Here is a 27,827-nt window from a genome sequence, read left to right as displayed (position 1 = left end):
CAATTGCTACTTTTCGCAACATACATATGTCTTGTCTAAATCATTTTGCAACCGATTTTCATCACCTGATGTCGTAACAAGACGGTAAATGGCGGCAACATCTACAAACAACCTAAGAGAGCTGCTCAGATTGTTTCCTGTCAGCAGAAGTCCTATAACACTTCCTCGTCGAACTTTAGATACTAATTCTCTTTTACTCAATGACTTTCCATGAACTACGACGAACTGTGAGCGCGAGTCCAGTCGCACCACTGAGACGAAACTCCTCTATAGGCAGACAATTTGATCAGAGGTCGCTTTGGGGAACTGGTCAAAAGCCTTCCGGAAATCTAAAAGGTGGATTCAATTTAATATCACCTGTCGATGCCATTCAGTACTTCGTGAGAGTAAACAACTGGTTATTTTTCAAAAGAACGACATTTCCGGATCCCTGTTGACTATTTGTCAGTAAATAACTGTCATAATTATGTATCGCATGTATAGTCAAATCTAAAACTCAAAGTAATTTTAAAGGCGTGTTAGCCTTGAACATTCACTATATTTACATGTATTGGTGTTACGATCTGACAACCAAACTATCAACACTGATGCCATAGTTTAAATCCATAAATGGAACAAAAAAAAATAGAAATGGTGTAGTGCCTCTGTTTGCTTTCGACTACTTGCTCGAAGCGAAACAACTAGGCTGTAGAAAATAGTATCAGATTTCCATCGGTTTGGGCTACTGTTTCAGAAACGACTGAAGTCGAGAACAAATGTAGTGCTAGGTAAAGTGTCTTTTTTTCTATTGTACGTACGTATATAACTTGTGAGTTCTGCATAGTGGGCGAATGCCTTCAGGTAAAAAACATAAGGTGAGAGGGAGGTGAATTGGCTTGGTCACCGAACCTGTAACCATCTACTACTCCCTGCAGTTTGTCACTTTCCAGTTAGGTGCCGAAAAGTAGCCTTAAGCTGCAGCATTCACAAAATAAAATGGAATAAAAACACAATGAACCATGTGTCCTCGTCTAACCTTAAAATGTAAATCTTGCACATAGAAAAGAAATGCAGCAAACTTCCTTGATGGAAGAACTGGAGATCACCTTTCTTATAAATAAACATGCACATATTTTGAATGGCCAAGGATTGAGAGCGGAATTAGATTTCTTAGCGCCTAAATACAATTATTTTAAGTAATACACACAATTATAAATTTTCACTGGCTCTTCAACGAGGAAGCTGCAGTAGAAGCTCTTACTGCAGTCTTAGGAAATGGGGAAGATATGGATCACCAATAGAACAGCATCATGTTTGAGTTAATAGCTTAACCTACGCAGTAATACCGCAGGCATGTCAGTTCACAACAGTTCCTGGAGCTCTGCATGAGAATCTACTAGACATTGTTGGAGCGCACAACAGATCAACAGGACGTCCCCTGGTGCAATGTGCGATGTGAGATGAATCGGCCACTGACAGAAGAAGGCGATTTTAATGCAAGAAGTCGACCTGTAGTCCAATGTGTTTTTATTCCAGTTTATTTTTCGAACGCCACAATTTTATTGATGTACTTTTTAGCGTTTTAACCACATAAGTAAAGCTTTACAATCTGCGTATAAGTGGACTGTCTCTCAAAACCGTCTGCTATAGGTAGGTAAAAAAAATTTTCCGTTGAATGCTACCAACAAATACTGTAAAAATGTAACAACTGTGACCTTACATCAGTAATGCATATTGTTAAAGATGATTCGACGGATTCTCTAGAACTGGCCGTGGTGGCCTAGCAGTCCTAGGCGCTTCAGTCCGGAACCGGGCGACTGCTACGGTCGCATGTTTGAATCCTGCCTCGGGCATGGATGTGTGTGATGTCGTTAGGTTAGTTAGCTTTAAGTAGTTCTTAGTTCTAAGGGACTGATGACCTCAGATGTCAACTCCCATAGTGCTCAGAGCCATGTGAACCATTTTGATTTTTAGGAAGGAGGAATTATCTACGACAGAGGTTTATTCTGTGAAGTCTTGAAATTGTTTGTTTGTCTGGCGGTGTTACCATGTGAAGCTTGTCTGGCCGTGTTACAAAGTGAAGCAATCTGTAATGAGTTCGTTATCCGAAAGCGCAACAGGCTTGTTCTGTAATTTCCACAGAGGGTTCAGTTTCACTCCTAGCTACACAATATACGTTCCTTGCGAACAATTGATATAGACATGTAGGTCAGCTTCGGCCCCTATCAATTCCAGAGTGTTAACTTCAATGGCTGCCGACTTGAAGCTCTCTGATAACTGCAGGAGGCTCTCAAAGAAACCTGAGCGAATGATAGCGCTTTCTTTTTCTTGTAAACCACTCTTGCTGAGTACTTAATTGCCTCTGTTTCGAGTGTTTTTGCCATTGCTATATAAATTTTCCCATGAGGCACTTACACAGAAACACCAGAAGGCTTTTTTTTTTTGACGTCGAAATGGTCTGTTACCTCAATTACGAATATTTGTCAACATATTCTGTCGAAAGGATATTACTATTATTTTTTAGTTAATAATAAAGTTTCGATTTAGTCGTTGCTAGATAAAAGATGTTGGCAGAGGATTCATTAATTTCGCTGACATCCTTATGACCTATGCGTGTTTCAACACAGCTAAATCGTCAACAATACGGTAGCTATATTTACTTAACAGATTTTTTTTCGAAAGTTGTATGAAAAACGAAACCATATAAATTTTGGGATAAAAAATTAAAAATTGTTTCTCACCTCTCTCGTGTTACATTATTTCTGATGGACACAGGAACTAAATATTATTTCCCGTAACACCTTTCATTGGTGTTACAGTACTGGCGATATACTACGTGGAGGTTGTTTTTTTTCCACATGAAAGCATTCGACACGGTCCCGCACATCTGCTTAGAGTACTATAAGGGGGCGGTCAACAAGTTTCCCTTTAAGGGTGTTGCCGCAGCGTATGTGCAACGTAGCACGACACCGATGGGGGTGGAGGAGAAGGAGGAGAAGGAGGAGGAGGAGGAGATAAGTGTTTAACGTCCCGTCAACAGCGAGGTCATTAGAGACGGAGCACAAGCTCGGATTAGGGAAGGATGGGAAAGGAAATCGGCCGTGCCCTTTCGAAGGAACCATCCCGGCATTTGCCTGAAGTGATGTAGGGAAATCACGGAAAATCTGAATCAGGATGGCAGGACGCGGGATTGAACCGTCGTCCTCCCGAATGTCCAGTGTGCTAACCACTGCGCGACCTCGCTCGGTGATGAGGGTGGAGTACCACGTACGTGAAAATACGCCATCATTGTGGCGTTCTTGTGTTTCCGACGTGTGTGTGCGGGAAGTACGGAAACGGGAACTATGGCGCCGTTACTACAATATGCGTTTAAAAGGCACCGACAAGCTGGCCATTCTTTTATTGGCTTCCGAGTGACAAACGTGGGTAGATATCTACCGGAGACCGCAAAATATGTATGGGGTAGTATGGCTGTCGAAAACCACAGTTGTTGAAAGCCACCGTTGTGCAATGGTACCTGTGATATCTTTCAGTGTTGAAGGCTACACGTTCATTGAGCGCGATTTTGCAGGCGGCGAAAGATGCAACGACTGGGAAGAAGAGCCGAGTGCGTCGACAATGCATACAATGCTGTGAAGTCATCCATTATCCCCTCGCTCCATAAAGTTAAAGAGTCAGCCATCAGCTGGAAAATTTATGCTTACCGCAACGTTGGAGAAGTTACTGCGTACAGTTAGGATTAAAGATCCTGGAACACTGCAACAAGGGTTGCGGCTGATTGGAGACAACGATCGTCCTCATATCGCAAATTTCGTGAAAAAGAACCTAGACAGCTCATGTGGGAGACGCTTGAACACCTGACCTAAAGCCCTGCTCTCTCTGCACGCGATTAGCGCGCCTGCAGTCCTTAAAAATGTGCTTCAAGGGTCGACGATTACCGTCTCACGAGGAAGTGCAGCAGGCAGTTACGGACATCTTCACAAAGCATGACGCCTTTTTTACCAAAGGGGTATCAACTACGTGGTGCCTCGGTGGGATGAATGCGTCAGTCCTCATAGTGATTTTGCTGGATTGCCAGATCGATTGTGGACTCTACAGCCTTCCAAAGGAAACTTTTAATCGCCCCTATAAATGCGTTCTGAAAGAAGATACTGACGATCAGACAACTGCACTAAAATTTCCTTGAGTTATATACCTTACTTTATTGTCCGAACCGTGTATAAATCAAAATACAATAACGGAGGTAAACCCCTTGCATGAGCAATAAAAGTGTGGGCAATTGTTGTAACATCAAGCACATTACGTTATGGCGGGCGAAGTTTGACTCGAAGATGTCTGAGCCAACGAAACTGTCATACAGTACATCATACAACATCCTAAATCTAAACTGGAAAATAGAAAGCTGAAAGACATGGAACCACTTAACAGACAATGTTATTAACCCAGAATGAGATTTTCACTCTGCAGCGGACTGTGCGCTGATATGAAACTTCCTGGCAGATTAAAACTTTGTGACCGAACGAGACTCGAACTCGGGCCCTTTGTCTTTCGCGGACAAGTGCTTTACCATCTTAGCTACCGAAGTACGACTCACTCCCGGTCATCACAGCTTTACTCCTGCCAGTATCACGTCTCCTACCTTCCAAACTTTACAGAAGCTTTTCTGCGAATCTTGCAGAACTAGCACTCCTGAAAGAAAGGATACTGCGGAGACCAAGCACTCCTGAATGAAAGGATACTGCGGAGACACCAACAGCATATGTTGATGGCCCGGACACTCTAGGCGACTTGTCAAATGTTCGAGGATTGCTGTTATGTCTTCAACTCGTAGCAAAATCAAGGTTAAACCATATCAAGACGTCGTTGGATTAGGAGGCAACACCTTATTACAGATGTCTGGCGCAGACTTGTAAAACTGGGCAGGTTGCGAACTGTGGCGGAACAAACATCAGACTTTAATGCTGGGCAGAGTACAAATGTGTCTGGACACAAAATGCACCGATCTCTCTAAACGGTGGGCTCCCGGAGACGACGACCCACGCATGTGCCAACGTTAACAACACGACTTCAGTAACTGCTGTTGAAATGGCACGGGACCATATGCTCTGGAGGTTGGCTTAGTGCCAGAGCGTTGCATAGTCTGATGAATCCCGAAACCTTCTTCACCATGCCGTTGGGAGGGCGTGAATTCGTCTCCTTCGAGGGGAACAGCTCCTTGACATACGTAGTGTTGAACAGAAACAAACTGGAGATAGCTTCGTTATGCTCTGCGGAACATTGACGTGGGCATGCATGGGTCCCGTGGAGCTCGTGCAAGCTATCATTGCGACCAAAGCGTAGCGTATGCAGTTGCAGACCAAGGACACCTCTTCACGAGGGTAATTTTTCCCTACGGCAGTGCCAGGTAATGCGCCGTGCCACAAAGCCAGGACTGTGATAGAGTGGTTTGAGAAACACAGTTGCGAGTTCCAATTGAAGTACTGGCTCTCCAGCTCGCCAGACCTGAATCCGATCGAGCTCATTTCGTATGTGACTGAATGTGGAGACGGAGGTCATCTTCGGTCCCCCCCCCCCCTTTCACCCCCAGCCCGCACCTTCCCCGAATTTACGCGAATCAGGTGACTCGTCTGTGCAGATGTGGTGCCAGATCCCTCGAGCGACCTACCATTTCTTCCATGACATGACGCGACGCCGCCGTCTCACGTGCCACAGGTGGACCTACAGGGTATTAGTTAGGTGGTCATAATGTTCTGGCTGATCATTGTATGTTCTTTTTTAAAAGGAAAGTGGGGAATCAGCTACCTAAGTCCTCATTCCGCCTGCCTGTCCAAAGATTTTGAGAAGGAAACGTTTTCGCACTATTTGAACAGAGAGCATTATCAATTCCTTTACCCAGTCTTTCTTCCTACTTAAGGCTTCATACTCAGCATGCTCCTATCACCGCCACTGTCTACGTATGTCTCTCCGCCTCTGTCTCCTTTTTCTCCCACTGATGTACACTCCCGTAGTCTCCCCCCTCTCCTGTTTTTGATCACTGCTACCGTTTCCACCATATCTCGACAGCTCAAAACGTTTGGGTTCCAACTTATTGTCTCCCTGTACGCATGTGCTTCAAAAATTTGGTCCAAAACGCTCCCTCCCCTGTAACTAAGTGTTAAAGTTCGCCGATGTAAGAGGGCACAGATCCCCCAAGCCCATGTTTGTTCCTCTCATCTATATTTTTCATTTCCACTATCTTTTGTCTCTCTTGCTTCTGTGTCAATACAGCTCTCTCCTTTATTGCCACTGTCCTTCAATGACTATCGATATCTCTTGTCTATTTGTCTCCCACTGCAGTTGCCTTCATCTATCCGTCATTCTCTCTCTTGGTCGCTTTCTCTCTACCATCTTCTCTGTTTCTCTCTCACTGGCATGATCTGCTCCCTCTCACGAGATAGACGGAAAGGGATTTATAGAGGCTAGTACTACCATTTTTCTATCAGAGGGTTTTAAAGACGAACGTATTCCCCTTTTTTCGCTCCGGCAGGACCGATTCACGCTGGTTCCCTTCATTTTGCTCCTACAGCTGGGGGGTGAAACGAGTCTGATTGGTCAGTTAAGCTCTGACGGTCTATTGACGTACTTCAGTGCATTTATACACTTTGACACATTTATAGAACCAATAAGTAGAATATACATTCAACAAAAACAAAAACAAAAATCTGTATACTTCGCTCATCAACCGCATTTCATCTAAAACACACAGGGTATGATTTCTATCTTACAACAGTACATATGTTATAAGAAACATTTTACTGAATCTGCAGTCTTTCCAGTTTCACACAATTTTTCGCAGTCATGGTTAAGACCTTTTTCAGCCCCTTTTTTCTCACTTCAGCACCACTTTGGTATTTTTATAGACTACAAAAGCCAGTTACACAGAGATAGAGCGTCTGATCCAAGAAACGTACTCCTACTACCTCTTCACATAAAGTTAGGCCTAATAAAACAGTTTGTAAAGGCTTTGCCTAAAGATGGACCATGTTTTAAGTATCTATGTCAGAATCGACAGCAAACCAACACCGACAACGGTAGTGCACGTGTACATTCGACGCAGCAAGCTGCAGATGAAGAGATAGAGAAAGTATATGAGGATACTGAAAAGATAATACGGTACGTAAACGGAAATGAAAATGTAACAGCCATGGCGGACTGGAATACAGTTGTAGCGGAAGTAGCAAAAGAAATGGTTACAGCAGTATATGTACTTGGTACAAGGAATGAGACAGGAGAAAGACTAATAGAGTTCTGTGATAAATATCAGCTGATAATAGCTAGTACTGTGTTCAAGAATCACACGAAGATGAGGTATACTTGGAAAGCCGGATGATACGGGAAGGTTTCATTTAGATTATATGTCAGACAGAGATTCCGAAATCAGATTCTCGATTGTAAGGCGTACCCAGGAGCAGATACAGACTCAGATCACAATGTAGAGACGATGAAGAATAAGCTGAAATTTAACGGATTAGCCAGGAAGAATCTATACGCAAAGAAGTGGGATACGGAAATGCTAAGGAGTAGCGAGATACGCTATAGATGCAGCAATAAGGAATAGCTCAGTAGGCAGTACAGTTGAAGTGGTGTGGACATAGGTACAATGAAGGTAACAGCGGAGAATCCGTGAGTAACAAAAGAGATACTTAAACTGATTGATGAAAAAAGAAAGTACAAAAATGATCAGGGAAATTTGGAATGCAGAAGTTCACTTCGCTAAAGCAGGAAATAAATAGGAAGTGCAGGGAAGCTAAGACAAAGTGGCTGCATGAAAAACTTGTGGAAATCGAAAAGAAATGGTTGTTGGAAGGACTGACTCTGCATATAGGGAGGTCAACACAACGCTCATGGAAATTAAAAGCATTGGTGGTAGCACAAGGAGTGGAACAAGATTTCGACAGTCAAGTGCAGAGGAGAAAGCGGATGGATGGAAACAGTACATTGAAGGCCTCTGCGAGAGAATGATCGAAGAAGAAACGGGTGTCGATTTAGAGAACTTTGGAGAACTTAAGATCAAATAAGGCAGAAGGAATGAAAAACATTCCAAAAGAAAATCTAAAATTATATGGTGGGGGGGCTGTAGTGGGAAAAAAACTATTATTCACGTTTGCTCGTGGAATGTAGCAGTCTGGCCACATACCATCTGACTTTCGGAAAAATGTCATCCAAACAATTATGAAGACTGTAAGAGATGTCAAGAGCGAGAATTATCGCACAATCAGCTTAACAGCTTCTGCATCCATGTTGCTGACAAGAAGAATATATAGAAGAATGGAGAAGAATATTGAGAATGCTAAAGGCACCAGGGAGGCCATCCTGACCTGGCGGTCGATAATGGAAGGCATACCAAAGAAAAATCAAGACACGTTCATAGGATTTGTCGACATGGAAAAAGCGTTCGGTAGGTTAAAATGGACCAAGATGTTTGAAATTCTGATAGAAATAGGGTTAGATATGAGGAGAGACGGGTAATACACAATATGCACAAGAGCAAAGAGAGAAATTAAGAGTGGACGACCAAGAAGGAAGTTCTCGGATTGAAAAGGGTGTAAGACAGGAATGTAGTCTTTCGCCCCTTCTGTTCAATCTGCATTCGAAGAAACAACAATCGAAATAAAAGAAAGGTTGATGAGTGGCAATAAAATTTAAGGTGAAAGAGTATCAATTATGCAATTGACTGATGACATTCCTGTACTGAGTGAAAGTGAAGAAGAATTACATAACCGGCTGACTTAAATGATCAGTCTGACGAGTGCAGAATATGGACTGAGAATAAATCTAAGGAAAATAAAAGTAATGAGAAGTAACAGAAATCAGAACAGCGAGAAACTTAATATCAAAGTTGATGGTCACAAAGCAGATGAAGTTAAGGAATTCTGCTACCTAGGCAGTGAAATAACTAATGACGGACACAGCAAGGAGGACGTCAAAAGCAGACTAGCACTGGCAAAAAGAGCATTCCTTTCCAAGCGAAGTCTACTGCTATCAAACATAGTCCTTCATTTGAGGAAGAAATTTCTAAGAATGTTCATTTGGATCAATGCATTGTATGATCGTGAAACATGGACTGTTGGAAAACCAGATCGGAACCGAATCGAAGAATTTGAGATATGCTGCTACAGACAATTGTTGATTTTTTTTTCATCAGTCTACAGTCTACTGACTGGTTTGATGCGGCCCGCCACGAATTCCTTTCCTGTGCTGACCTCTTCATCTCAGAGTAGCACTTGCAACCTACGTCCTCAATTATTTGCTTGACGTATTCCAATCTCTGTCTTCCTCTACAGTTCTTGCCCTCTACAGCTCCCTCTAGTACCATGGAAGTCATTCCCTCATGTCTTAGCAGATGTCCTATAATCCTGTCCCTTCTCCTTATCAGTGTTTTGCACATATTCCTTTCCTCTCCGATTCTGCGTAGAACCTCCTCATTCCTTACCTTATCAGTCCACCTAATTTTCAACATTCGTCTTTCGCACCACGTCTCAACTGCTTCGACTCTCTTCTGTTCCGGTTTTCCCACAGTTTATGTTTCACTATCATACAATGCTGTACTCCAGACGTACATCCTCAGAAATTTCTTCCTCAAATTAAGGCCGGTACTTGATATTAGTAGACTTCTCTTGGCCAGAAATAACTTTTTTGCCATAGCGAGTCTGCTTTTGATGTCCTCCTTGCTCCGTCCGTCATTGGTTATTTTACTGCCTAGGTAGCAGAGTTCCTTAACTTCATTCACTTCGTGACCATCAATCCTGATGTTAAGTTTCTCGCTGTTCTCATTTCTACTACTTCTCATTACCTTCGTCTTTCTCCGATTTACTCTCCAACCATACTGTGTACTCATTAGACTGTTCATTCCGTTCAGCAGATCATTTAATTCTTCTTCACTTTCAATCAGGTTAGCAATGTCATCAGCGAATCGTATCATTGATATCCTTTCACCTTGTATTTTAATTCCACTCCTGAACCTTTCTTTTATTTCCATTATTGCTTCCTCGATGTACAGATTGAAGAGTAGGGGCGAAAGGCTACAGCCTTGTCTTACTCCCTTCTTAATACGAGCACTTCGTTCTTGATCGTCCACTCTTATTATTCCCTCTTGGTTGTTGTACATATTGTATATGACCCGTCTCTCCCTATAGCTTACCCCAACTTTTTTTCAGAATCTTGATCAGATTGCACCATTTTATATTGTTGAATGATTTTTCCAGGTCGACAAATCATATGAACATGTCTTGATTTTTCTTTAGCCTTGCTTCCATTATTAGCCGTAACGTCAGAATTGCCTCTCTCGTGCCTTTACTTTTCCTAAAGCAAAACTGGTCGTCACCTTGCGCATTATCAATGTTCTTTTCCATTCTTCTGTATATTATTCTTGTAAGCAGCTTCGATGCATGAGCTGTTAAGCTGATTGTGCGATAATTCTCGCACTTGTCAGCTCTTGCAGCCTTCGGAATTGTGTGGATGATGCTCTTCCGAAAGTCAGATGGTATGTCGCCAGACTCATATATTCTACACACCAACGTGAATAGTCGTTTTGTTGCCACTTCCCTTAATGATTTTAGAACTTCTGGTAGAATGTTATCTATACCTTCTAACTTATTTGACCGTAAGTCCTCTAAAGCTCTTTTAAATTGCGATTCTAATACTGGATCCCCTATCTCTTCTAAATCGCCTCCTGCTTCTTCTTCTACCACATCAGACAAATCTTCACCCTCATATAGGCTTTCAATGTATTCTTTCCACCTATCTGCCCTCTCCTCTGCATTTAACAGTGGAATTCCAGTTGCACTCTTAATGTTACCACCGTTGCTTTTAATGTCACCAAAGGTTGTTTTGACTTTCCTGTATGCTGAGTCTGTCCTTCCGACAATCATATCTTTTTCGATGTCTTCGCATTTTTCCTGCAGCCATTTCGTCTTAGCTTCCCTGCACTTCCTATTTATTTCATTCCTCAGCGACTTGTATTTCTGTATTCCTGATTTTTCCGGAACATGTTTGTACTTCCTCCTTTCATCTGTCAACTGAAGTATTTCTTCTGTTGCCTACTGCGCTATTCCATATTGCTGTATCTATAGCGTTAGAGAACTTCAAATGTATCTCGTCATTCCTTAGAACTTCCGTATCCCACTTCTTAGCGTATTGTTTCTTCCTGACAGAAGTCTTGAACGTCAGCCTACTCTTCATCACTACTATATTGTGATCTGAGTCTATATCTGCTCCTGGGTACGCCTTACAATCCAGTATCTGATTCCGGAATCTCTGTCGGACCATGATGTAATGTAATTGAAATCTTCCCGTATCTCCCGGCCTTTTCCAAGTATACCTCCTCCTCTTGTGATTCTTGAACAGGGTATTCGCTATTACTAGCTGAAACTTATTACAGAACTCAATTAGTCATTCTCCTCTTTCATTCCTTGTCCCCAGCCCATATCTTCTTGTAACCTTTTCTTCTAGTCCTTCCCCTACAACTGCATTCCAGTCTCCCATGACTATTAGATTTTCGTGCCCCTTTACATATTGCATTACCCTTTCAATATCCTCATACACTTTCTCTATCTGTTCATCTTCAGCTTGCGACGTGGGCATGTATACCTCAACTATCGTTGTCGGTGTTGGTCTGCTGTCGATTCTGATTAGAACAACCCGGTCACTGAACTGGCCACACACCCTCTCCTCTATCTTCCTATTCATAACAAATCCTACACCTGTTATACCACTTTCTGCTGCTGTTTATATTAACCGATACTCATCTGACCAGAAATCCTTGTCTTCCTTCCACTTTACTTCACTGACCCATACTATATCTAGATTGAGCCTTTGCATTTCCCTTTTAGATTTTCTGGTTTCCCTACCACGTTCAAGCTTCTGATATTTCACGCCCCTACTCGTAGAACATTATCCTTTCGTTGATTATTCAATATTTTTCTCATGGTAACCTCCCCCTTGGCAGTTCCCTCCCGGAGATCCGAATGGGAGACTATTCCGGAATCTTTTGCCAATGGAGAGATCAACATGACACTTCTTCAACTACAGGTCACATGTCCTGGACTGATAAGATAAGGAGTGAGGAGGTTCTGCACAGAATCGTAGAGGAAAGGAACATGTGGAAAACACTGACAATGAGAAGGGACAGGTTGATAGGACATTTGTTAAGACATCAGGGAATAACTTGCATGGTACCAGAGGGAGCTGTAAAGGGCAAAAACTGTAGAGGAAGACAGAGAATGGACTATATTGAAATACATCCAGCAAATAATTGTGGACATAGGCTGCAAGTGCTACTCTGAGATGAAGAGGTTTGCACAGGGGAGGATTTCATGGCGCACCGTATCAATCCACTAAACAAAAAAACAAAAAAATAGAATAGATTTTGGTGAAGTAGCACCACCTATGGCCACCAGGAGCTACACCTCCTACAACATATTGTGTGGTGTACTGCCTAAAGAAGGGACGGTATTTCAAGCTTTAACAGTTTCCTAATTTCCTCATTTCTATTCAGAATAACCTCAGTGTGTAAGTGCCTATGTCATACGTTGTATCCACAAGTACCTTTAACGAGTAAACTTGGCGTTTCCCCGCTATGCCTTTTAAGGTTCACTTTGAACAGTTTTAGATTGTGAGCCGCTCATTCAGAGGTTAATGCAGGTTAATAACATGTTAATTGCTAAATTTTATACTATAATGTGGGATTGGCAGTCAGTATGAAATAAAATGAATAGTTTTCTCAGTTACAGAATCTTAGTTGAAGAATCTTACAGTGTCTGTTATTTCAGCAGGAAATTTTGTTTTGAGCGATAGCTAAATAGACTTCTGTAATCCAATAAAAAGTATTCTTTGAACAGTATTATCATGAACAAACATAGAGGAAACGATGATATTTCCATTCTGTCAGAAACACAGCCCAACGAATTTTTTTTTTCAACATTTTTTACTTTGATTTTGATCTTTATAGATTTTTATGAGCTAAATCCAAACCTAGTCTTAGCTTTTTTTGTGTCACCCATAGTGTTCGAGCGATATGCTTTTTAGTTTATAGTATAAAAATCCTATGCTATACGGCAAATGAATAAATTTGTGAAAGGCTTTGTTGCAACATAAGAATGGTTTACATTTACAGTAAGCTACTTAAAACAACTATATGTGTTAATAGAGGTTTTACTTGCCAGGTGGAACTGGTTTGTATTTTCTTTCTCTTTTTTCTTTGAAGCATCTTGGTTAGCTTTTTCTACAACGAGTCACTTGTTGAACTTCTCACTGAAGCGACTCAACAGTAGTCCCCCATCATGATTGTGTTCCCGTGGCCTTGGTAGCGTTCTTCGATCACTTTAATGTCATGGTGAAAACGCTCTCCATGCTACTTCCTAATATCTCCCATATTGTCCGGGAAGTAGTCATCTGGCTGTTCAAAAAAGGAGGTTTCAGGCTCGTTAAACATGCTAAAGTTGTAAACTTCTTTAACATTGTAGCTATAATAGAGACATATTCTAGGACTTTCTCATATCCTAAGAATTTTGTAACCACTTGCTTGAATGATACCCATGCTTCTTTCTCATTTAAGGTCACTGTGGATTCAGAGTTAACATCAAACATTAATTTTCTAATGTCCGGTCCGACAAGGACGCCTTCTTTTAGTTTACCTTCTGAAAAGTGTGGAAACGTATATCACAGATACTTAAAATACGGTCCATTTTTAGGCAGAGCCTTTAAAAACGGTTTCATTAGGCCTAACTTTATGTGTAGAGGTAGTAGAAGTACATTTCTTGGACCTACATGGTTTTTGCGCAGAATGTTCTTCTCACCAGGTTTTAAAGACTCCTTCACAAGCCAGTTATTTCTGCACCAGTCTTGATTTCTAGCCCTACTGTCCCATTCACACAAGAAACATGGAAATTTGGTAAAGCCACCTTGCTGACCAAGGCGCATGCGTGTTTCATTTAGATCGCCACATATCGTCCAACCATGAGCATAATAGCCTATTTTATTTAGCGCTATTTCTAGCTTTTCATAGCTTTCGTTCATGTGTACACAATGTCCAACAGGTCTAGATGTATACATGTTACCATTGTGTAATAAAACAGCCTTTAAACTAGTTTTGGATGCATCAATAAACAGCCTCCAGGCTTCTTTTTTATATCCAAAGCCAAACTCATTCATCAGATAAGGAATGTCCTAGCAGCACACTAAATCACCTTCTTGTTGAAAAACTTAGAAAAGTGCTGCTCTCTCTATTTGGACATGTATATACTCGTTCCAACTTCCAATAAGTTCTTTTCTTTTAATGTAGAGCCAAGCAAATCAGTTTTTTTCTTTTGTTAAGATCAGATCCCTAACCAAATCGATAAGTTCGGTCTGAAGAAACAATTTGGGCTCTAGACTTCCTGTATTACAATGGAATTCATCATCATCTGGTTCATGTGAAAGAGATTGTATATCAGAACATACTTTTGTTGGAATATAATTTAAATCATCTGGTGGTTCAGGAACCGGCAAAACTACACCATGTTTTACTGGTCGGATGGCGGATGGAAGGTTAGAGTAGCTTATTACTTTCTTGTTTTCGAATTATGACCAGTAACATCAACACTGCAAAAGTAGCAATCCTTGGAATGATTTCTTGCCTCTCTCCATGTCATATGAACAGCGAATCTAAAGGCTTTTAGATCTTTTTTGGACCATTTTCTCAGATCTTCAACACACACATAATAAACCTTATGTAGCGCCTAAGAGTTATCTTGATCACTAAATATAGATCCAAAGTATGATAGATAAGCCTGTTTCACAAAGTCTGTAATGTTTCTTTGATGTGTTTTATTCACAAATTCACCGCACATGTAACAAAAACTATCAGCAGAGTTTTTATAACCATGGCTAGCCATTGTACTGAGCACATGTACAGGAAATGGGAAATTGAGGTTAGGTTGACTGAAAACAAAAAACCATCTGTTAACACAAAAATAGAATCGACCTTTTTTGCCAGCAAATGTTTTTCAGCAGTGATACCAACGTCATCCACATTCATTACACCTACTTTTTAAATTATTTTAACTATACAAAACTTGAATGAGATTTTCACTATGCAGCGGAGTGTGCGCTGATGTGAAACTTCCTGGCAGATTAAAACTGTGTGCCCGACCGAGACTCGAACTTGGGACCTTTGCCTTTCGCGGGCAAGTGCTCTACCAACTGAGCTACCGAAGCACGACTCACGTCCGGTACTCACAGCTTTACTTCTGCCAGTATCCGTCTCCTACCTTCCAAACTTTACAGAAGCTCTTCTGCGAAACTTGCAGAACTAGCACTCCTGAAAGAAAGGATATTGCGGAGACATGGCTTAGCCACAGCCTGGGGGATGTTTCCAGAATGAGATTTTCACTCTGCAGCGGAGTGTGCGCTGATGTGAAACTTCCTGGCAGATTAAAACTGTGTGCCCAACCGAGACTCGAACTCGGGACCTTTGCCTTTCGCGGGCAAGTGCTCTACCAACTGAGCTACCGAAGCACGGCTCACGTCGGGTACTCACAGCTTTACTTCTGCCAATATCCTTTCTTTCAGGAGTGCTAGTTCCGCAAGTTTCGCAGAAGAGCTTCTGTAAAGTTTGGAAGGTAGGAGACGGATACTGGCAGAAGTAAAGCTGTGAGTACCGGACGTGAGTCGTGCTTCGGTAGCTCAGTTGGTAGAGCACTTGCCCGCGAAAGGCAAAGGTCCCGAGTTCGAGTCTCGGTCGGGCACACAGTTTTAATCTGCCAGGAAGTTTCACATCAGCGCACACTTCGCTGCAGAGTGAAAATCTCATTCTGGAAACATCCCCCAGGCTGTGGCTAAGCCATGTCTCCGCAATATCCTTTCTTTCAGGAGTGCTAGTTCTGCAAGTTTCGCAGAAGAGCTTCTGTAAAGTTTGGAAGGTAGGAGACGGATACTGGCAGAAGTAAAGCTGTGAGTACCGGACGTGAGTCGTGCTTCGGTAGCTCAGTTGGTAGAGCACTTGCCTGCGAAAGGCAAAGGTCCCGAGTTCGAGTCTCGGTCGGGCACACAGTTTTAATCTGCCAGGAAGTTTCACATCAGCGCACACTCCACTGCAGAGTGAAAATCTCATTCTGGAAACATCCCCCAGGCTGTGGCTAAGCCATGTCTCCGCAATATCCTTTCTTTCAGGAGTGCTAGTTCTGCAAGTTTCGCAGAAGAGCTTCTGTAAAGTTTGGAAGGTAGGAGACGGATACTGGCAGAAGTAAAGCTGTGAGTACCGGACGTGAGTCGTGCTTCGGTAGCTCAGTTGGTAGAGCACTTGCCTGCGAAAGGCAAAGGTCCCGAGTTCGAGTCTCGGTCGGGCACACAGTTTTAATCTGCCAGGAAGTTTCACATCAGCGCACACTCCGCTGCAGAGTGAAAATCTCATTCTGGAAACATCCCCCAGGCTGTGGCTAAGCCATGTCTCCGCAATATCCTTTCTTTCAGGAGTGCTAGTTCTGCAAGTTTCGCAGAAGAGCTTCTGTAAAGTTTGGAAGGTAGGAGACGGATACTGGCAGAAGTAAAGCTGTGAGTACCGGACGTGAGTCGTGCTTCGGTAGCTCAGTTGGTAGAGCACTTGCCCGCGAAAGGCAAAGGTCCCGAGTTCGAGTCTTGGTCGGGCACACAGTTTTAATCTGCCAGGAAGTTTCACATCAGCGCACACTCCGCTGCAGAGTGAAAATCTCATTCTGGAAACATCCCCCAGGCTGTGGCTAAGCCATGTCTCCGCAATATCCTTTCTTTCAGGAGTGCTAGTTCTGCAAGTTTCGCAGAAGAGCTTCTGTAAAGTTTGGAAGGTAGGAGACGGATACTGGCAGAAGTAAAGCTGTGAGTACCGGACGTGAGTCGTGCTTCGGTAGCTCAGTTGGTAGAGCACTTGCCCGCGAAAGGCAAAGGTCCCGAGTTCGAGTCTCGGTCGGGCACACAGTTTTAATCTGCCAGGAAGTTTCACATCAGCGCACACTCCGCTGCAGAGTGAAAATCTCATTCTGGAAACATCCCCCATTCTGTGGCTAAGCCATGTCTCCGCAATATCCTTTCTTTCAGGAGTGCTAGTTCTGCAAGTTTCGCAGAAGAGCTTCTGTAAAGTTTGGAAGGTAGGAGACGGATACTGGCAGAAGTAAAGCTGTGAGTACCGGACGTGAGTCGTGCTTCGGTAGCTCAGTTGGTAGAGCACTTGCCCGCGAAAGGCAAAGGTCCCGAGTTCGAGTCTCGGTCGGGCACACAGTTTTAATCTGCCAGGAAGTTTCACATCAGCGCACACTCCGCTGCAGAGTGAAAATCTCATTCTGGAAACATCCCCCAGGCTGTGGCTAAGCCATGTCTCCGCAATATCCTTTCTTTCAGGAGTGCTAGTTCTGCAAGTTTCGCGGAAGAGCTTCTGTAAAGTTTGGGAGGTAGGAGACGGATACTGGCAGAAGTAAAGCTGTGAGTACCGGACGTGAGTCGTGCTTCGGTGGCTCAGTTGGTAGAGCACTTGCCCGCGAAAGGCAAAGGTCCCGAGTTCGAGTCTCGGTCGGGCACACAGTTTTAATCTGCCAGGAAGTTTCACATACAAAACTTGTTAAATTCTTTAAAATGGTTTAATTTAATAAATTTAACTGTGAAATTTGAAGAAATAGTGGGTGACACAGTTTTTTAAGTTCCGTATTTGGATTTCCCAGCTTAAAAAGCATTAGAATAAGGTATTATCAGCAAAAAAGTTTTTCTGTCGTTTTCCTGTGTAATTAGCTCATTGGTCACTTTCCTGAGTGTTGGGTATTACTTTGAGACAAATTTAACACTGGTAGGTGAAATTTATTGTACACTCCTGGAAATTGAAATAAGAACACCGTGAATTCATTGTCCCAGGAAGGGGAAACTTTATTGACACATCCTTGGGGTCAGAGACATCACATGATCACACTGACAGAACCACAGGCACATAGACACAGGCAACAGAGCATGCACAATGTCGGCACTAGTACAGTGTATATCCACCTTTTGCAGCAATGCCGGCTGCTATTCTCGCATGGAGACGATCGTAGAGATGCTGGATGTAGTCCTGTGGAACGGCTTTCCATGCCATTTCCACCTGGCGCCTCAGTTGGACCAGCGTTCGTGCTGGACGTGCAGACCGCGTGAGACGACGCTTCATCCAGCCCCAAACATGCTCAATGGGGTACAGATCCGGAGATCTTGCTGGCCAGGGTAGTTGACTTACACCTTCTAGAGCACGTTGGTTGGCACGGGATATATGCGGACGTGCATTGTCCTGTTGGAACAGCAAGTTCCCTTGCCGGTCTAGGGAAGAACGATGGGTTCGATGACGGTTTGGATGTACCGTGCACTATTCAGTGTCCCCTCGACGATCACCAGAGGTGTACGGCCAGTGTAGGAGATCTCTCCCCACACCATGATGCCGGGTGTTGGCCCTGTGTGCCTCGGTCGTATGCAGTCCTGATTGTGGCGCTCACCTGCACGGCGGCAAACACGCATACGACCATCATTGGCACCAAGGCAGAAGCGACTCTCATCGCTGAAGACGACACGTCTCCATTCGTCCCTCCATTCACGCCTGTCGCGACACCACTGGAGGCGGGCTGCACGATGTTGGGGCGTGAGCGGAAGACGGCCTAACGGTGTGCGGGACCGTAGCCCAGATTCATGGAGACGGTTGCGAATGGTCCTCGCCGATACCCCAGGAGCAACAGTGTCCCTAATTTGCTGGGAAGTGGCGGTGCGGTCCCCTACGGAACTGCGTAGGATCCTACGGTCTTGGCGTGCATCCGTGCGTCGCTGCGGTCCGGTCCCAGGTCGACAGGCACGTGCACCTTCCGCCGACCACTGGCGACAACATCGATGTACTGTGGAGACCTCACGCCCCACGTGTTGAGCAATTCGGCGGTACGTCCACCCGGCCTCCCACATGTCCACTATACGCCCTCGCTCAAAGTCCGTCAACTGCACATACGGTTCACGTCCACGCTGTCGCGGCATGCTACCAGTGTTAAAGACTGCGATGGAGCTCCGTATGCCACGGCAAACTGGCTGACACTGACGGCGGCGGTGCACAAATGCTGCGCAGCTAGCGCCATTCGACGGACAACACCGCGGTTCCTGGTGTGTCCGCTGTGCCGTGTGTGTGATCATTGCTTGTACAGCCCTCTCGCAGTGTCCGGAGCAAGTATGGTGGGTCAGACACACCGGTGTCAATGTGTTTTTTTTTCCATTTCCAGGAGTGTAGTTTATTAATGTATGTCGTTACTAACTGTCAACAGCAAAGTGTTGAGATTATGAAACAAGCAAAGCCCACCACCCTCCCCACCACCACCACTTCAGGTGAGGTCTGTAGCAGAATTGGTGGCCGTCTTTAATTGGGCTAGACATCTACAAGCAGCGACCCTAACAGACATTGCAGCCAGAAGCAGTAGAGTAAGTTCCATTCCATGGGAAAGTGAGCTACCGCTGTTATACCAAAGCACGAATTTTAAATACCTTTACCTCGTAAAACAAAACATAACCGTACGTCCGGTTTTAAAAGCAACTTGAGCATTAAATGTGAATTACATATCATGTTAGGCCTACGGCCTTGTCGCAGTGGTAACCCCGGTTCCCGCTAGATCACCGTAGTTAAGCGCTGTCGGGCTGGCATAGCAGCTGGATAGGTGACCATCCGGTCTGCCTAGCGCTGTTGGCAAGCGGGGTGCACTTCGCCTATGTGAGATAAACTGAGGAGCTACTTGATTGTAAAGTAGCGACTCCAGCTAGTAAACTGAAATACGGCCGGGAAAGCGGAGTGCCGACCACATGCCCCTCCATATCCACATCCAGTGCCTGTGGTCTGAGGACCATACGGCTGCCGGTCGTTGTGGTTGGGCCTTCATGGCGTCTTCGAGAGAAGTTTAGTTTCACATCATGTTGATACATAAATATTATCACTTACCTTCCACTACCGTATCCACTGTGCTGTTGCACAACATCCTGCACGCCAACAACACATATAGCACAAGCTATAAAAGTAGCACGGAGTGTAATTTCCCTTTTGCCAGTCAGACAGAAATTTCCCCGGGGACTCTCTTAACAGATAACGGACCGCCATATTTCACTCAAACCAGTAATGAGTGTTTTCTGAAAGCACCGCACTTTGTCTCACAGCGAACAATGGTCTGCGTTCTCCTCCGGAAATAAGTTTCTCTGGTTAACAATAAAAGCTGTAGCCATAGACAACTGTGACTGATCGCCTTCTGTTCTATTACGTACAAGGAAAAATCGTTACAAGCAAATTCAGACAGTTACAAGCGATACGGTAGTTGAGCTCAAGGTTCCCAACTAGGACTAAAATAGAGTGCCTTAACGAATCTGGCAAATGCCTTACAACCAAATCTTTGATCAGAGCCGGAGATCCATTCTTTCACCAGACAATACATATACACTCCTGGAAATGGAAAAAAGAACACATTGACACCGGTGTGTCAGACCCACCTTGCTCCGGACACTGCCAGAGGGCTGTACAAGCAATGATCACACGCACGGCACAGCGGACACACCAGGAACCGCGGTGTTGTCCGTCGAATGGCGCTAGCTGCGCAGCATTTGTGCACCGCCGCCGTCAGTGTCAGCCAGTGTAGCCTACGCAGGCTACGGTCCCGCACACCGTTAGGCCGTCTTCGCTCACGCCCCAACATCGTGCAGCCCGCCTCCAGTGGTGTCGCGATAGGCGTGAATGGAGGGACGAATGGAGACGTGTCGTCTTCAGCGATGAGAGTCGCTTCTGCCTTGGTGCCAATGATGGTCGTATGCGTGTTTGGCGCCGTGCAGGTGAGCGCCACAATCAGGACTGCATACGACCGAGGCACACAGGGCCAGCACCCGGCATCATGGTGTGGGGAGCGATCTCCTACACTGGCCGTACACTTCTGGTGATCGTCGAGGGGACACTGAACAGTAGACGGTACATCCAAACCGTCATCGAACCCATCGTTCTTCCCTAGACCGGCAAGGGAACTTGCTGTTCCAACAGGACAATGCACGTCCGCATATATCCCGTGCCAACCAACGTGCTCTATAAGGTGTAAGTCAACTACCCTGGCCAGCAATATCTCCGGATCTGTCCCCCATTGAGCATGTTTGGGGCTGGATGAAGCGTCGTCTCACGCGGTCTGCACGTCCACCACGAACGCTGGTCCAACTGAGGCGCCAGGTGGAAATGGCATGGAAAGCCGTTCCACAGGACTACATCCAGCATCTCTACGATCGTCTCCATGCGAGAATAGCAGCCGGCATTGCTGCGAAAGGTGGATATACACTGTACTAGTGCCGACATTGTGCATGCTCTGTTGCCTGTGTCTATGTGCCTGTGGTTCTGTCAGTGTGATCATGTGATGTATCTGACCCCAAGGATGTGTCAATAAAGTTTCCCCTTCCTGGGACAGTGTGTGTGTGTGTGTGTGGTGTGTGTGTGTGTGTGTGTGTCTGCGCCTGACAGAATAACGTGCCCGTTACTGAGAATGAAACGGCGGAAGGCAAAAATCTGAAGGTATGACTACACGACGGCGAGCATTCAATAAAAGTGTGAGGGAAAAAGTTAAAAAGAGTACATCACACGCCATGTAAAGAGCTAATCATAACACTATGGCTCCAGGAAGATGTAATAATGTACCGTGTTACCTATGGACATCTTCACAATAATTATGATGAGAGAGCCAGAAAGGTAATACAACTTATGCTAGCAATAACCAAATTTTTAAATTATTTCTTTCACAATGAGGCAGTATTAATGTGTCAGACACGTCCAGGTGTATTAATCCTTACTTGTAAGGTATATTCGATCCAGTATGTGCCTTCACACGCTCCGTAGCTGTTATATGCTTTCATATCTGCGTGTACGTTGCGCAACATCGTCGTCACATACAAAATCACTTTCTCTTTATTCTGTTACACGATAAGAAAGTTCAGCGCATTCATCGATTCTGTAGGATCATTCACTAATGTGGGGGACGCTGATAAGCTGTGAGTGCGTACCAGGCGTGTAATAACGCAGTATCAACTAAGGCCTGTCACTCAAATTCTGTGTTTTTGTTCAGCTGCTAGAAGGTGTTTATTTGCGATACACTGAAACATAGTTGGAACTTTCTACGTAGCTTTCTTTAGCGTTAATATTCGTTACCAACCAGAGACCAGTACGCTCTATTGGATGTCACCTTAAAGTAATTCTACACTGCATTACGCTTAGAATATGTAATTTACGACACAGTTATTGTTACGAGTATTATCGTTTCTTGGCAGAATGCACAAAGATTATTAAATTATACACCATTCGTGAAGCGATCTACAGAGAGATAGCAGATACATACTGACGGATGTTCCTCTGTTAATTAATAATACAGTGCACATTTGCGAACGGGATCAGGGCCAAAATTCACGTACTTTAAAATTCGTGTTCTAGACAGATTTCTATAATGGCTTAAAAGTATTATGTTGGTGAGTAAGTTCGTAGCATTTTCGTTTTGCCTATTGGTATTAAGACGGCTAATGGGTTATTTATCGATTGTCATTTCTTATTTATAGCCCACTGTTGTTATCTAAATTTACGTATTGTCATTTTGTCATTTGGAGGTATTGAATGAAACTGTGGACGGTAGAAAATGAAGCGTCAAGTGGAGGAATCGTTACATTTCCGACATTTTCATCTGAACTCAGCGGAGACAACCAGAAACATTTGAGCTGTGTGTGGGAATAACACTTTTGGACAGAGCACGGCAAGAAAATTGTTTCCTCCTTGTAAGAAGAATCGTTTCGATATTAGTGACTCTTCACTTTCAGGAAGACTTTCGGTGTTTGACGAATATCTTTTTAACACATTAATCCACACTGATCCACATCAGCGTGTACTGTGTTATTGGAAAGTATTACTAATTTTTTTGTAACTTAATGTGTCCTGGCAGGAGAAAATACATTGTTATGGACAGAAAATATTTTTGTATGGGGTGTACGTATAAACGTTTAAAACTTGTACACTCTTTGAAACAGGAAGGTTTATACTTAGTCTATAAACGTGAAAGTAATTGCGTTGGTTCTTGTTAGTACACTTTTGCATTACACGTAGGCCACAAAAATAATATCGATCCACTTTTGCACTCAGTACTTTATATATTGACAGTAGTTGAGGCTTAAGTTTTCAAAAATATTCCGGTACAAGTGAAAATAATTTAGTCTGTCTATGCAACATATGCATCTGTACTTACGTGCGCTTAAAGCATGAACGAGACGTCACAAAAACGCAGTTTCAATACTGCACAATTTCCCACAGACATGAATAAGGCTGTTAAGGCTCCATATCTTCCACTTACTTTTACACCAGCATAAGCTGCGAATTAATTATTATACCTTAAGCCTTGAGCCAAGCCGTTATCGATTCTGGAATTTTTTTTTTTCTTTCATCAGTTCTCTACCTTTTGTATAAAATTTTTGTGATAGAATGCAGATAAACTGTAGATGATAGCATAAATGTTGTTTGTGCGCTTTCTGTTACGCTACTTCATAAATAATTGCTGAACATTAAAATTTCCGCCTAATAGCGGACAACAAGGAGAGTAGCGATTTTACGTTCAATTCTGCTCCAGCGTGTGCTAAAAATGCTGAAAACTCAAGAATATGGCAAATGGGACTTACATTTCTGCAAATGAAAACTTATAACCACATTTACTGCCAAGTCTCTATTTGAGAATAAATCAAATTTAAAACAAAACAGAATTGAGTACAGCCATTCGCTATTACATAGAGTGCATCAGATTAGTAGCAAGTGAAAAAAACGACCATACAGCACCAAGAGAGATCAAACCGGACAGAACCCAGAGCGACCATCTTATCTCATGATGATATAATTAAATGTTACCAACCAATGATTACATGTTGGCTTCTTCTGTGCACATCCTTGGCATAGTCTTTAGCAATCGTAAACGAAATATTTATTAAATGCACATAATTACACACTTCATCACTGTTTCTAGTATCAGACTAATATTTCACTTTCCATAAAATTCCATAAAGTTAGTATATTTTATATTTAGTTGTGAGAAGTGTTCATTGGGATGCTACAGGTGTACTCAAAAGTTACGAAATGTGATAAACTATAATCATTCCAACATAGTGCGACATTTGCATGCAATGGGGAGTTTCAAAAATCTGGTGGCCACGTGGGTATCTCTGCTTGCTCGTTGTCAATTGGCTCGTGAACAACAGTAATCAATAGGTACTGGTGACGAGAAATGATATCTTTATGCTGACATAAGGAAAAGAAAGGAAAGGAATGAGATCAAGAAAAGCAGTAACTCCGTACAAAGACATGAGCGCGTCCAAAAAGACAATATTATTCATATCTTGGAACAGCGACGATGTAATGTATTACAAATTGCTTCCTCGATGTGTCACCATCACTGCTGACATTTGTTGTGAACATCTGAGACGTCTTGCAATCGCAGTACAAGAAAGCTTACATGGAGATGATGCCCGCTGTATTTTGTTAGACTGACAAAAATCACTGTAAGGGAGCAGGGAATTAATTTCACATCTACCTTTTTTACCTATCTTGCACCCCAGATTTGCAGCTTTTCCGCTCTCTATCGATCAATCTTCAGGGAAATTCCTTCCCGGATAGGAGTGCGCTACTGTGAAATACCCGCTTTACGGAACAAGAGCTCACAGCTCTTAATGATGCATTTTAGAGCCCATATTTACTGGAAATTTTTTCCTTGTTTTGGTCGATACCGCCACCTTTGAAAATTGTCTGTTCTCCAGTCTTCGCAAGAACAGTACTAGAACATGTACTTCACTGGCCGAGATATCTGAACGGTTTTCACTTATAACTTTCGACTCGTCGGTTTCCTGAACAGGGATCCTTCCCTCGAATTGATACAGTTAGCCTTCTCCATCATCTCAGAAAGTTTATAGCCCCACCAAGGAATCACCCGGTATATGCAAACATTTATAGGCACCGACCCCTGTAACTTTGACTCTCTGTAGCGTCGTTGAATGACGTTTCCTGCCATGGAAACTTGTTCAAAATATTGCGTGCTTACTCCCCTGTACAAGTCCTAGAAGTTTGTAACGCAAATTTACGAACACACTGTGGTGAAGTAGAATATATTATTATGACTAAAGTCTCTGTTTTGTGTATCTATTGTGTTTATTAAACTCATGGGAAGAAGCTACGTATATACCAACCAATATATGCAAGGTTTTCCTTCGTTAAAGGACAATATTCACATTAATTGTTAATACCCAAGCTGTCGTCCGAAATGCATCATGATCTGATTTTCATGTCATTGCACGTAAAAAATGTAAGATTGTTTACTATTAAAAACGTAGTCACTAACGAACGAAGGGTACTCGTCGACTCTTAGGTTGCACAGCCAAGAGAAACATACGATAAATTTGCTTACTTCGTTGTATAATTTGGGTCACGTACTTGATAGATATAGATAAGAGTTTGTTTTCTAACTGATAAACCGGCAGAAAAATCTAGGAAAATTTCATCATCGACACATTATTACCAGTGAAAACATCAGTGAGGCATTCAGAGCTTACGCCACCATCCAATGAAGAGACCGTTCTAAATGTTGCCGTACACTCTCATTCTCTCGATGTGGCAGAACTTTGTGCAGTTTATCTCACGACTGGCGTTACCCATCCATGTTCAGAAGCCGTCTACTGACATTCGTCTTTTAACGAGTGGGCCATCCTAATGGCAAAAATTTGTTTAAGACACTGTCTCTTTTATTTAATTTTTTTCTTACAATACTTCCAGATTGAGCCTATTGCTTAATCACAAAAGATCCGAAGAACACGCTAATTGGAAGAAGGAACTAATTAATCTGCAATTTTTCGACTAGAAAAATCTAAAAAATACATATTTCTTTATTTTGTAATTAAACTGGTGGCGTCTTACCGAATTAACCGTTTAAGACACAGACGTAAGCTATTGAGGATTCTGCTAGTACCACACAGCTTAGCTCGTTGTCCCTTTGTGTTATCAGTTCCGGCCATCTCTGACGAGAGGTAAACACCTGAAACAAAGCTGTACATCGTAAGTGTGCAAGAGTTACCTCACTCAGCGTCTCAGCTTCCCTTATCATCTCGCTCTTCTTCATAGTCACGAAAGTAACGTTCGTCCTTAGTATTTGATTTTGGCGCTGACACCGATTTTCCTTCGTGCTGTGAATTTAGCACTTCCTCTATAGCCTACATGCACACATCTAAAGCCTACTAAGGTATAACCCATTACTAATGTACCCATATTTTTTATCAGAGACTCGTAAGTATCTTTAATTAATAATAAGTTTCACATCTATTTGACAAATTTCCCCAATGCTGACACATCATACCGACACACACACACGTATATACACTCCTGGAAATTGAAATAAGAACACCGTGAATTCATTGTCCCAGGAAGGGAAAACTTTATTGACACATTCCTAGGGTCAGATGCATCACATGATCACCCTGACAGAACCACAGGCACATAGACACAGGCAACAGAGCATGCACAATGTCGCCACTAGTACAGTGTATATCCACCTTTTGCAGCAATGCCGGCTGCTATTCTCCCATGGAGACGATCGTAGAGATGCTGGATGTAGCCCTGTGGAACGGCTTGCCATGCCATTTCCACCTGGCGCCTCACTTGGACCAGCGTTCCTGCTGGACGTGCAGACCGCGTGAGACGACGCTTCATCCAGTCCCAAACATGCTCAATGGGGGACAGATCCGGAGATCTTGCTGGCCAGGATAGTTGGCTTACACCTTCTAGAGCACGTTGGGTGGCACGGGATACATGCGGACGTGCATTGTCCTGTTGGAACAGCAAGTTCCCTTGCCGCTCTAGGAATGGTAGAACGATTGGGTTCGATGACGGTTTGGATGTACCGTGCACTATTCAGTGTCCCCTCGACGATCACCAGAGGTGTATGGCCAGTGTAGGAGATCGCTCCCCACGCCATGATGCCGGGTGTTGGCCCTGTGTGCCTCGGTCGTATGCAGTCCTGATTGTGACGCTCACCTGCACGGCGCCAAACACGCATACGACCATCATTGGCACCAAGGCAGAAGCGACTCTCATCGCTGAAGACGACACGTCTCCATTCGTCCCTCCATTCACGCCTATCGCGACACCACTGGAGGCGGGCTGCACGATGTTGGGGCGTGAGCGGAAGACGGCCTAACGGTGTGCGGGACCGTAGCCCAGCTTCATGGAGACGGTTGCGAATGGTCCTCGCCGTTACCCCAAGAGCAACAGTGTCCCTAATTTGCTGGGAAGTGGCGGTGCGGTCCCCTACGGCACTGCGTAGGATCCTACGGTCTTGGCGTGCATCCGTGCGTCGCTGCGGTCCGGTCCCAGTTCGACGGGGACGTGCACCTTCCGCCGACCACTGGCGACAACATCGATGTACTGTTGAGACCTCACGCCCCACGTGTTGAGCAATTCGGTGGTACGTCCACCTGGCCTCCCGCATGCCCACTATACGCACTCGCTCAAAGTCCTTCAGCTGCACATACGGTTCACGTCCACGCTGTCGCGGCATGCTACCAGTGTTAAAGACTGCGATGGAGCTCCGTATGCCACGGCAAACTGGCTGACACTGACGGCGGCGGCGCACAAATGCTGCGCAGCTAGCGCCATTCGACGGCCAACACCGCGGTTCCTGGTGTGTCCGCTGTGCCGTGCGTGTGATCATTGCTTGTACAGACCTCTCGCAGTGTCCGGAGCAAGTATGGTGGGTCTGACACACCTGTGTCAATGTGTTCTTTGTTCCATTTCCAGGAGT

The 27,827-nt window shown here is 43.9% G+C and overlaps 1 protein-coding gene and 1 non-coding gene across 3 annotated transcripts in view; both read left to right on the top strand.

The window, feature by feature from the left end:
- LOC126355137 (UNC93-like protein) overlaps positions 1 to 27,827 on the top strand; it is a 980,883-nt gene that overhangs the window by 3,971 nt on the left and 949,085 nt on the right. The gene's annotated exons all lie outside the window — the stretch shown is intronic.
- On the top strand, positions 17,470 to 17,544 carry Trnas-cga (transfer RNA serine (anticodon CGA)). Its single transcript has one exon. It is a non-coding gene; the product is annotated as a tRNA-Ser (tRNA).

The sequence above is a fragment of the Schistocerca gregaria genome, chromosome 3 (assembly GCF_023897955.1).
Source record: "Schistocerca gregaria isolate iqSchGreg1 chromosome 3, iqSchGreg1.2, whole genome shotgun sequence".
NCBI lineage: Eukaryota > Metazoa > Arthropoda > Insecta > Orthoptera > Acrididae > Schistocerca > Schistocerca gregaria.
This window is presented reverse-complemented; position numbering and strand designations above follow the sequence as displayed.